This window comes from Pan paniscus, chromosome 13, assembly GCF_029289425.2.
Source record: "Pan paniscus chromosome 13, NHGRI_mPanPan1-v2.0_pri, whole genome shotgun sequence".
NCBI lineage: Eukaryota > Metazoa > Chordata > Mammalia > Primates > Hominidae > Pan > Pan paniscus.
Genome location: NC_073262.2, coordinates 124,165,247 through 124,178,522, shown reverse-complemented (window position 1 = coordinate 124,178,522; position 13,276 = coordinate 124,165,247). Strand labels below are relative to the sequence as shown.

Genomic DNA, 13,276 nt, shown 5'->3' with positions numbered 1-13,276 from the left:
CTAAAAGTCTTAGGAGTAATAAAAACAGTTGGCCCTATCCTTGACATCATGACAGGCATCAAGAGTAGCACCCAGGCACAGTGGAAATAATATAGAGACAAGGAAAGATGTATGAATTTGGTCACTTAGCTAGATGACCTTGAGCATGTTTCTTAAGCCCTGTGAGCCTTGGTTTGTTCATCCATAAAATGGGATGATAATAGTTATATTTAGTTTACAGACTTGCAATGAGGACTTGGGGTTGTAAGACTGGTAAAAGTCACCTCAGATCATGCAACAACTTGATACTAGCATTTCTGTTGTCATTGTGCTCTTCCCAAGGTCATAGCTATTGACTTTTAAGAGCGTTGAGTTGAAATAGTAGAAGGAAAATCCATCCCCTGACCACTCCTTGATATCAAGGCTAAAGATAGGAAGCATCTCTCTCCTTTGCCCTAACAAATAATAATATACGTTTTCACACTTTGTATTGAAAATATTATATGGAGTATGTCATTTTTTTTTCCTCCTCGATAGGAAAGAGAAACTTCCTTTGAACGAGCGAAAAGTGACTTGTGGGTAGGACAAGAAAGAGGGTGTAAAGAAAGCTTAAGAAGGAATATAAAGGAAAACTGGCCAAGTCTTCAGAACTCTGGCAGCAGGTTCCTCCCCAATTGTCTTTTCAATGGTTCTACTGTGGCAGGACAAATAGAAGAACAGGTGAAAGGTCACCTACTTCCTCATCCATCTTCCTTGGGGTCCGGGAGGTCAGAGGGAAGATTGATTAAGATCTTAAATGTTTGACAAAGGATCCTTGGGCAAAAATGGGCAGGGCGGGCGGGGGCCTGGGGTGTGCTGTTGTTTGACTCTAACCCTGATCATCCACTGAGTCGTCAAAGGACCTTGGGGACAGAACTCACTTCCTCTTGCAGTTCCTACCCCCAGCAGTACATGCTAATGGAGAGGAAGGATGAGGGCAGGGGGATGGTGGCTTTGCCCTCTGAAGCAGAGGCAAGTTCATTCTGCTCTTGAATAACATTTTCTGAAATGATTTGGCTTGGTCTCAGTAGAACAACAATGTGTGTGAGCTACTTACCCATCTTCTCAAGGAGAATGTATCTCAGGAGTTAGCAGCCCTTTGAATTTGCCTAGTGATTGGATGCAGAGGATAATATAATGATTCTAGTTAGTCCTGCTTCCAGGCCGCATCAGACTGTTGGAAAAAGGAAACAAAATCCACTTCAGACATCTCCTTCCAGACAGACATACCCCTAATGAAGAAATGTTCCAGATGTTTTACAGGACTGTTTTCATTACTTTAGAAATAGTAAGCAGAAGGAAGAGAGGAAAATATTCCATTAAATTTTTTTCAATTTATTTTTTATTATTTGTTTTTTAACATAAGAGATGAAGTCTCACTCTGTTGCCTAGGCTGGTCTTGAACTCCTGGCCTCAAGTGATCCTACCTCAGCCTCTCAAAGTGCTGGGATTACAGGTGTGAGCCACCTCACCCAGCCAAAAAGATTCGTTATTAGCGTATTTTTTGCTTAATTAAAAAGCTGAAAAATGAAAGGAGAGCTCCAGATTTTCTCTTTGGGAAATATTAATCAGCAGTTTTCAGAGCATACATATAAAAAATAATACCAATAAAAACATTCTTTTGGAGTCACTCTTAAGGCCAAACGATTACAACTATGACAAAATCAAGCTAGGTAAGAATCAAGCCTTGATGAAGTATACAATTTTGTTGTATATTGAGGTCATCAGTATTAAAATGTACTCATATCAACAAAAGGTATCGTATTAAAAGCTTTTTAAAGAAAGAACAAGATAGAAATGTTCCAACGGTTTTAAAATAAACAGACTTGTGCTCTGAAAAGAGGATGAGAGCTATGTCAAAAAAATGATTACTTTTCTTTTTTCAACTATACTATAGAAGGAGCTTAGAAGAAAGAGGTAATGGAAAGGAAATATTTAAAATCTAGTTCACAGAGATGCTGCTTCCATATCCTTCGCACTGTTGACATTTTTCCTCTACCTTTGAATCGTATCATTAAGAATCAGTTGCTTGAATCACATGGCTGCTTTTATCTCCGGCTTTGAAGCATGGCTGTGATCATTGAAAAAATGTAATTCTTTATCTATAAGAGAGCAGCGTTTAATTATTGTCCTTTTTCTGATATACTTTTTTTTTTTTTCCTCTTTGTGTGACCAGGCTGCCTTTGTGAGTGTGAATCATGCAATAGTCTCTATTTGGGGTTCACCAAAGCATCGCATAGAAATTATCTCAGGGATTTTTGAATATGGTATTCAAGATTTGATGACTTATTTTAGTCTAACTGAGCTTCCTTGTATCTTTCAGAAATGAATTAACACATAATTATTCTGTTAAGATTTGAGCCTCTAGGAAAAAGCCTTCTTAAGTGGTTTTTCAGTTACTGCTGTGCAAAGCAGGGGTGGTCATGATATAAGTTTGACTTTCACATAACTGAACTTTACTAGTTAATGGCGGCGGGGGGGAACGGGTAATTGGTAAATTTAACATTAGGGAAGGACTGCATGCTTGTCAGATAAATTTCTTATATAGAATTACATAAAGTAAAAATTGTGAGTCTTCCATTCCCTGCCCCCCCCACACACACCCACACCCATCCATACATACACACACACAGTTTTCAAAAGCTTACTCCAACATTTTACAAGTTACCATTTTTCACAATTTGGCAGGCAACTCAAATATAGCCATATACATGTATTTTTAAAATAATAGATGGAATCATCCTTGTAATTGTCATCCTGTTTTTATGATGCTTGACTGTCATAGATAGCACTGTATATTAGAGAATATAGCTTTTCTTAATTCTTCATTGAAGATGAATATTCTGTAGTATAAGTATACCATGCTTTATTTAATCTTTTCCTTATTGGTAGCTATCTAGGTTGTCTCAGTATTTCCTAGTAATATTTTTAAACTAACACTTTAATGTGTAATCATACATATATATTTTTGTTAAAGCATTGAATGATTAACCTTGCTTTGCTATTTTTCTGCCTTTATCTTGGACATATGAATTCAGTAGAACTTCCTTATGAGAATGTCAGTGGGGGGAGCATTAGGCATAACCAAAGTAGTAACATCAATTATTTGGTGGAGTTATGTTTCATGGAATCAATATGATATGTTAAAATCTTTGCATGTGATTAATGTATTAATGAGGTCCTTGTTCATGATTTCTACTCAATTGGGTCCTTTTTAAATCATGTTTATGAATCTTCTTTACATCTGAACCTTCAAAATTCTCTGCAGCACATGAAGTTAACATACAGTTAGCACAAAATGGCCAAGAACTGCCTTTGGAGTTGAGCCACTTAATCAGATGTGCAATCGTAGACACTAACTTAGCTTCCCTAAACTCAAGTTCACGTTTGCAAATTGGTGGCAATAGTATCTTATTATATATGACACACATATATGCATGAATGTATAAAGGGCCTGGCACAGTGCCTAGAATCATTAAAATGCTTAGAAAGTGAAAATTGTTACTCTTATTTTTATTGTTGTTAGATAGAAATATGGTGACAATATGGGCTGTTTGATCAATCCAACAAAGAAACCATTTCATTTAGGTTCCAGAGTAGAGAGTTTTTTGTTTGGTTGGTTTTGATCTTCTGAGGAGGCAATGGTGACAAATACAGGGAAGAGTGAAGGGATGGTACCAAATGGCTGGTCTTGTCTACATTGATCCAATCCTCTGTGCCCCAAGTCACTGTGGTTCTCCATGTGGTCCAGCTATGTTCCCCAAGACCCTTTCATGTGGTCTGCAAGGTCAAAACTTTCTTAATAACACTAAGATGTTATTTGCCTTTCTTTTCTAATTCTCTCATGAGTGAAGAGTGGAGTTTTCCAGAAGCTAACTGATGTATGATAATGTTATTAAGTTGAATACAGAAGCAAATACAGTGATCCCCTTTAACTTTGGAGGATATGTTCCAAGACCCTCAATAGATGCTGAAAGCTCAAATAGTACCAAACCCTTATACATTATGTTTTTTCCTATACATATGTACCTATGCTAAAGTTTAAGTTATAGATTAAGCACAGTAAGAGAATCCCAACAACAATAATAAAATAGAACAATTATAACAATATATCTTAATAAAAATTATGTGAATATAGCCTCTCTCTATCGTTTTTTCTATCCCTTTCTCAAAAATATCTTACTGTACTGTACCTTCGGTAGGCAAAACCACAGAAAGCCAAATCATGGATATGAGGAGACTACTGTAAAAGAATCTGGTTGTCCTCTATTAAGCCAGACATTCAAGAAAATGAAAAAAAAAAGTAGTGGCTGGGCGCAGTGGCTCACGCCTGTAATCCCAGCACTTTGGGAGGCTGAGGCAGGTGGATCACGAGGTCAGGAGTTTAAGACCAGCCTGACCAATATGTTGAAACCCCATCTCTACTAAAAAAAAAAAAAAAAAAAAATACAAAAATTAGCTGGGCATGGTGGTGTGAGCCTGTAGTTCCAGCTACTCGGTAGGCTGAGCCAGGAGAATCATCTGAACCCGGGAGGTGGAGGTTGTATTGAACCAAGATCTCACCACTGCACTCCAGCCTGGGCGATACAGCGAGACTGTCTCAAAAAAGAAAGAAAGAAAGTAGTAAAACAATGTCACTTTTCTCACTAAGTTTACTTTTGTTTTGGACAACAGTGTTAAAATCTGCTATTTGTGTTAACATGCAATGCGTTAATTGTTGTTATTTTTCAATGAATTAAAAATAATTTAAAAATTTATTTTTCAGTTTCAATTTGTATTGGTAAATATTAGTAGTTATAACTCACACACACAAAAACATTCTCAATAATTTTTGAGAGTATAAAATGTTTGAGAGTTCGGTTCTGAGGCCGAAAATGTTGAGAACTACTGCACCTAGTCCATCACTTTTCAGTTTCTTTGGAAGGTAACACAGACTGCACTTCTGCAGGTCATGGAGAGGCTTTAAAAATGAAAATGAAATAAAGCCCTAAAAACTTTTTCATAATCTGGGAGACTTAGGTAGTTTAGAAGAATGACATTTTATTTACTCAACCCTTTAGACATTTCTATAAAATTAGGCAGCAATTTATAGCTCTTGGCTTTTTAAAAACTGGTTATCTGTGTCCAATAACATGGCTCAGTGCTCCCTTTAGTTTTATTGTGCTCCTGAGAAGGAATGATTAAAGAAGGCCTCAGCTGTCCCCTGGACCCCGAGAGACTGTATCTTTTTCACTTAAGGCATAAAAGCTTTCTCCCTGTATCCTGTTACAGCTGGTACCTCTGAGCTGTTTTGGGGAGGAGAACAGGTGAGGTCACTTGGTTCCATGATCTGGAGGGTAATTAAGAATCCCATGACTAAATGAACATTTTATGAATATTCAGGGTCTATTTCTTTTTCCTGGGAAACACACATGTTGGTACTGCTTACAACTCCCTTTGGAGACCCCAACCTTTTCTGGGTGAATGCAGGTCGTCAGCTGTCTGCCCAGCCCTGCAGTTCCAGGCAGCAGATTCTTCATTTGCATATTCTGTATTCGCCCTCATGCAAAACAGCACACCCATTTCCCCCTTTCACAAAGGCAATGAGGGCTTCCTTTGGAAACCCCAGCCAAAATCTCCTTCTGTTTATGCAGAGCCCAGTGATTTAGACACCATGCAAATTAATTCGGTTTTGATTTGAATGCTTCCAGAGATCAGGGGTGGGAGGCAGAGAGGAGACTATTTGCACAGGGCTCTTTTTATGCACCCTCTGCCCCCAGTGTGGCTGGTTGTCACTCTCCGGCCCCCCTGCCCCATGCAAAATAACCCAAGTCCCTGCTGCTCATTTCATTTTGACCTTTGGAAAAGGAACCCAGCCTTGGTGAATCCCTTGGCTTGTCTGTTTAGTGACAGCTTCAGCTGGAATCTTGCTGTTCTTTCTGAGGTGGGAGGGGATGGCACTATTCAGATTATGCTAGGAATGTTCAGAAGTGTCCCAATAAAGAGCTTTAAAAAATTGTAAAGTAAAAGATACAATTCTTTTTCAAAGAATTGTCAGAGCTCAGGAAGTTCTGAAAATAGGCCTTAGGTCACTAATGGGCTGGAGTCCATTCATGCCATCAGTGAGTAGATATTTAAAGTCTATGATGTACAAATCACCACTGGGATTTTCATCTGTGTTTCTTCATCTATGAACGAATACATCAATCTTCATACCTAGAATCACAATTAAAATTTCATATTTTCACTTACGTCCCCAGATAAAATTCTTTAAAATGTGTATTGACTATAATTCTGTTTCTTATTATATTTGTGGATTCACTTTTGGTTGAATATTGTCTTTTGTTTCTGTCTCCCTCCTCCCCACTCCCCCCAGTGTCTCCAAATTTACTTATTTTTTAACCTTACCTTTATTCCTTCTAGAATGGGAAGGCAAGCGTACTGCATATTTTACCCAACAAACTTAACTCTGGTTGAAACCAGCACTATCTTCTGAAAGGCCATGATCATATATGCATTCTATAAACTAGAAGAAGAGGACTTTGCATGAAATGTTTTTGAAGTTCAATTAGACTTGAGTTCAAACTAATTTCACAGAGCAGAAAACGGGCATAGCTAGACATTGCAGTCTAATTAAGTAAAAGCAAGGTCAGTTAAAACAACATCTAAATGTGGAAGAGCTTTGGTTTTGCTCCACATGGTCTGACAAAGTTTGATGATGCTGTTCAAAGTCCATTTGGGATGGATTATTAGGATTAAAGAGCAGCAGAATGCTCTCTGTACATGGTGTGTTCCCTGGTGTCATTAGCGGATGAGAAAATTCAGCTGCTTATCTGGCTCTTGTTTCTCAGGATGGATTTAAACAGACCCACACTTCTCAAAGGTGATCTTACTAACCTCTTCTTAATAAGTTACAGATCTCAAATTGCTCAAAATCCTTAAAATACCATTTGAAGTAAGTTGATTGATAATTATCATTTCCCTTCCGTTTACAGATATTTTCTGCACCAGTACAAAGCTGTGGTACAGTTTCTTAATTACCCAGATAATCCTGTTTGCTTGTATTTTTAAACTATGAAGTGCTGGGTAATTATTCAATTCTTAATAGAAGGCAAATGGCAATGTAAACAATAATTAGGATGTTAGACAGACTAATGCGCTTCAAAGCAAATTGGATTTTTTTCATACTGTTCAGCATGGAGTCCCATAAAGCTAACAATTTAGAAGCAAGGCGAAAAAGGTTCCATGTTGTTCATATTTTATGGCGTTATCTCTTCATGGCTTGTTTCTGTGAATAGCAGTTTGCCCCAGTGAAGCTGCCTGTGCCCAAGCCAAATGTTTCTGTAACAATCGCTTCCCTGCTGTTTGACATTTGGCTATGTTCTCCCAGGGCTCCAGATTGGGCCTTTGTCTGCTTCAGATCTGAGGGGTCAGAGGTGAACAGAATACTGATTTCCTCCCATAATACCATGGCAGGTAAATATGGGCCAACCTCATGATCAGTTAAGACTCGGCTCAGTTAGGAATGCTTTTTCTCTTGGGCTTTTGTCCTTAAGAACTTCCCTGATTTAAGACTTCACGTTTCCCAGCTATTGCTTTCCACAGTGGATTCTTCATTAGGATCGCAGCTGTCTCTTTTATGTGACTTCTTCCTTTAATAACCGTTCGCAACTAACTATCCCCAGAAATACCTGAGCTGAAAACTACAAGCAAATTATTGCTTTTGATGAATGAGTTTTACAAACTGAACATGGTAATACTTTGCAATCTTTAGGCCCTTAATTGTGTCTTGTAGTCTTATCCCTACTGTATGTTTCACTGATGAAATAATAAACTGATAACAAAGGCAGTAAACAAAGATACTTTTACAATGTGGCAATTCCCCAACCCCTCCTTTTTCTTGTCTAGCCTCATGATGTGTTGCCAGTTAGAGGTGCAATTAAATGAACAATCAGTTTTATTTTCCATTTTCATCACTTATGGAGAGGCCCAAGTATTCATCAATATCAATGTTATTAATGTTTTACATCAGTTTAATTATATCAGCCTTAATTTTTCTTCCATAGACTAATGTTACTAAATAGGTTGCATCTTAATTGGTTATGATGCATTCACAGGCTTTAGACATTTAAAATACATTTCAAACTTTCAAATTTCTCGATCAAAATTCATCAATTAATTTTAGGACGTCTTTTTACATATTAGCTATCCTGTTTGTGTTTGGCCAACCTCTCCTGCTTTGCACTGTGAACTTGAGGCTTGGATTCATTTGTTTTCAGATTTCAGTGTTTAAAAAAGACATCTCCACTTTGACAAACAGTTTCCTTTTGAAGTGCCCAGCTTGGCAATGGCTGAAGCAGCCCCAGGCAAATTAACATGTTAAAAGAATGGATCAATACCTTTCTGGCTCCTTTACCCTCCTCGCACTCTTCCAAGGGAGAAGAGTTTTGAAGAACCCTAGGAGGCCCTTGACAGAGGTGCCAGGAGGCTTCAAGAGGACTGTCAGTAGCCCAAGTGGGGAACATTGACAGCTTGATCTAGTGCCCAGATCACTTCTCCGCTGGCCATTTGAAAATGGATGCAAGAGGAATTGACAGCTTCAGGAAAGCTTTAGCAGTTCATGTTATGGAGAGGATTAGAAGAAAAGTGTTGGGTGACATAAGAGATCAATACAAGGGCACTAGTTGACTGAATTCACCTTTAGCTGTTAGGGCACTCCATTTTGTAATATTTAGCCTGTGCTTAGAGAAGAATGTTTGATAGGCTTGTTTATTTTTTTAGGGGTTGTGTAGACCTATGCATAAGAAAAAGAAGACATAAGCAGCCTCTGGTTTTTGAGCGCGGACTTGTAGATAATTAACAATGTAATGCTTCCAGTCCTTAAGGTGCAAAGGTACTAATTAACTAATGGGAGAGATTGAGATTTCATTACTGTGTTCTTTAAGGAGGTGCCAGCAAAGAAGTGCAGTTGAAAGTAATATATGAATATTCAGGTTTCTTTTTCAAACCCTTTCTTTTAGAATTACCTCTCTGCTTGTATCCTAGAGTTTAAAATTAGCACTGATACACTAAAACAAGGTAAGAGTGTGGTTGTTTTTGTAAGAAAAAAAAAACTCATGTTGATGGAAAAGTGAAAACATCTTTGCATGAATGAAAAGCGTCTTTAAAAGATTTGGAATCAACCACTGAATGATCTCAAACGATCTGACTTTTGGAAGTTTTCCTCCATAGGATAAAGAATGGCTAGTGTACTTAACTAAAATAAGCCCAAGTACCTAATTTATTCTAGCCTTCATACATGATTCTGGGATTCTCTTGTACAACATGTTGGAGCTACAACTATTTCAATAATTTTAAATGGTTACTGAATATGACAAGAATCCTACACTATAATTTCAGCAATTGTACTAAAACTTTTTAAAAAGCATTGTTAGATCTTTCTTCTAGAGAACCATAAAATCTTTTACTGAAGAGAAGTAATGTTTTACCATATGAAAATCATAACTTCGATTGCAACTTTGAAAACTAGATATACTAAAAAGAACCCCTCCCCAAAAAGGATTGTTGACTTCTACAAGAGATAGTGATTAGAAAACACAACCCATTGAGTTTTTCCAATATTTTCAATTATATCTTCTAGCTGGTTATCACTGATCTACAGGAAAGCTATTGATTTTTGTATGTTTATCTTACATCCAATCTTCTTATTGAACTATCTTGTGAATACTAATAAGTTTTCAGTTAATTCTCCAGAGTTTTCTAGAGAGCAAATAGTTTCCATTGCAAACAATCATATATGTATTTTTCTCTTATTTAAAAAATTAAGCCTCTTATTTCAAACTTTTATATTACAACATTGGTCAGAATTTTCAGACCAATAATAAATAATAGGGTAGATTGTGAACATCCTTATGACCAATTTTAATGGATATAACTTAACTATAATATCAGATCTATTTTCTTAATATCATATTAATTTTAAACGCTTCTCAGACAGAGTGAATGTTGAATTTTGTTAAATTTACATATTTATCTTGGTTGTGTTGCTTTTTTGGTTTGTTGTATTTTGTATTTATGAGATCTAATATATTAGTAGATTTTTTCTCATGATAAACCATAAACTCTCTTTGCATTTGTAGAAAAAAAAAGCCTTATTAGATAGCAGTGAGTTTTGACAAATTCTTTTGAATTCAGTTTGTTAATTGAAAACAGTGATTAGGAGCCAGAACTTTGGAATACCAACTGAATTTTAATCTCAGCTCTGCCACTCACTATGTGACTATGGGCTAGTTAGTAAACTTTAGTAATTTGGCTTTCTCTTCTATAAAATGGGAATAATGATACCTATTGCATGGGTATACTTAGTGTTAAATAAGATAATATATCTAAGTCTCAACAAGGAAATGGTGTCTATTAAGTGTTCAGTAAGTGTCACAATTTTTATTGTTTATTTTGAATTTCTAATAAATACCCAGGTGACATTAGTCTGCATTCTCTCTCTCTCTCTCTCTCTCTCTCTCTCCTTTCCTCAGCAGGTTTTGGTACTATAATTGATTTGTAAAATTAAAATAGTTTTACATTAAAAAATTAGCACTGTAGAATGTTAATGTGCATGAGAACTATCTTTTCTTTGCAAATTTGAAAGATTCCACCATTAACACTGGCTCTGGACTGTGCACTTTGAATTGGGGCACTTTTCTCTATGTTTGCTAGACTTTAATAAAAAGTACAATAACCACAACAAAGAAACTATCTCTCAGACCTTGTTCAGTTGCTTTTTAAATCACATATGTAGATTTTCCAGCCCAGCGTAGTGGATAAGTTCTTTGATTTGGTATCTTTTTAGCCTCTGTTTCCTTTACGGTGAACAGCAAAGATGACACATTGCTCTCATCCGTAATTACATTATTGAAATTTCTCATTACTTGTGTAGCTTTTGTTTGTTTGTTTGTTTGTTTGTTTGAGATGGAGTCTCGCTCTGCTGCCCAGGCTGGTGCTATCTTGGCTCACTGCAACCTCCCCATCCCTGGTTCAAGCAATTCCCCTGCCTCAGCCTCCCGAGTAGCTGGGATTACAGGCACATGCCACCATGACTGGCTAATTTTTTTTAGTATTTTTAGTAGAGATGGGGTTTCACCATGTTGACCAGGCTGGTCTCGAACTCTTGACCTCAGGCAGTCTGCCTGCCTCGGCCCCCCAAAGTGCTGGGATTACAGGCATGAGCCACGTGAGCCACCGCGCCCGGCTTTGTGTAGATCTTAAACATGCGAATTAAAGGTAATGGGTTTGTTAAACTCAGTTAGTTCATAGGCATGGTAGAGCTACTCTTTAATCAGGAGCCCTGGCTGCCAATGAGAATTCTGGTTGAGAAAATACTTAATATCCCATTAGGGGAAGCTACTTTTCACTGCAGAGTGAATGTGGACGCAGCCCCTCTGAGCTGTGTTGCTTTACTCTCCTTTTTATTGAGAGACCAACAGCCAGAGAGAGAGGGGAGAGTGAAAGTGAGAGAAAGAATGAGAGAGAGAGACCAAGAAATAACTGTTTGGAGACACACGGTGCTCCTTAGATCAGCAACTTTGACACAGCAATTTGTAAATACTTTACATTGGTTTTGAGGACTGGCAAGTTTCATTTTTCACATAACCACACAAATTCTGTGGGCCACAGCAGGCAGGATGAAGACCGGAGGACAGACATTCACTGGCTCAGTATAAAGAAGAACTGTTTAGCATTTTGAACTAGGCAAGAGTGGAGTGTGATGCTTTTTGAGGCATATTTTTTGGATGTGTTCACATTGGCTGCATGACCCCAGGGTACCTAACAGTGAAAGATTGGAGGTCCTGTGTTTCTTAAAAGGAGCACCACTGGCATTTTGGACAGGATGATTCTTCATTCAGGAAAACTCCGTGAAGAATGGAGTTTTACAGGACTCCCAAGTGGCTGGGACTACAGGAGTTATAGAGAATTTAGTAGCCCTAGTAGTCCCTGAGCACTAAATCCCGGTGTCGTCCTCAGTCATTTTGACAGGCCAAAACCTGCCCTTGCATTTTGAAATGTCCTGGGATGGATGCTAATCTCAATTATGAACTTCTAGACTATGAGGTTACTAAGATTCTAAGATAGAGTGTTGAGTACTCTGCTTTAGGTATTTCATATATCCTTGGGTAGACAATCTAGGTCTAAGATCTTGTAACGTAGAAAAGATGGAGAAGCTCTTCCAACAATCCCAGCTAGCCATCTCTCTTTCTTATTTTTATTTTCCCTAAATCTAAGAGTATGTCATAATATTTCAAAATCAATATCATGTTTCCTCCATGTATTAGTCTGTTCTTGTATTGCTATAAAGAAAGACCTGAGACTAGGTGATTTATTAAAAAAAAAAAGTGGTTTAATTGTCTCATGGTTCTGCAGGCTGTACAGAAAGCATGGCCTCAGCAACTGCTTGGCTTCTGGTGAGGCCTCAGGAAGCTTTTACTCGTGTCCCAAGGCAAAGGTGAACAGGCATTCACATGGTGAGAGTGGGAGTGAGAGAGAGAAGGACAACATCCCAGACTCTTTTTTTTTTTTTTTGAGACGGACTCTCGCTCTGTCGCCAGGCTGGAGTGCAGTGGTGCGATCTGTGATCTTGGCTCACTGCAACCTCCACCTCCCCGGTTCAAGCAATTCCCCTGCCTCAGCCTCCCAAGTAGCTGGGACTACAGGCATGCGGCACCACGCCTGGCTAATTTGTCCCAGACCCTTTTAAACAACCAGATCTGTGTGAACTAACTGAGGGAGAACTCAGTCATCACCAAGAGGATGGTGCTAACCCATTCATGAAAGATCTGCCCCCATGATCCGATCACCTCCCACCAGGCCCCACCTCCAACACTGGGAATCACATTTCAACATGAGATTTGGAGGGGAGAAACATCCAAACTATATCACTCAATAAACACAAATTGAAGAAGATAGGAAATATCTTTTGGAAGAAATTATTAACGTTTCACAAAAGTATCTGGAATGATGACCATCAGCCAAGTGCTCTACCAGTTTTAATTTATTTCATCCTTAAACAGCCTTGTAAGTCAGGTACTGTTATTATCCCCATTTTTACACGTGGAAAGGCCAGGGCACGAAATGATGGATGTGTTTGGCCATGTATACTGCTTGACAATTTGAACCCAGATAGAGTGGCTCTAGCTTACACACTTGAGAACTGTTAGAAAGAAACTTTCCCCCAGTGCCTTGCATTCTTATATAAGGTGAGAAGAGTATTTAAAAATGCCTGAGTGAT

At 38.1% G+C, this 13,276-nt stretch overlaps 1 protein-coding gene across 2 annotated transcripts in view; it reads left to right on the top strand.

Annotated features, from left to right (window-relative positions):
* The window catches only part of EPHA4 (EPH receptor A4), a 157,410-nt gene that overhangs the window by 14,354 nt on the left and 129,780 nt on the right, over positions 1-13,276 (top strand). The window lies entirely within an intron of this gene.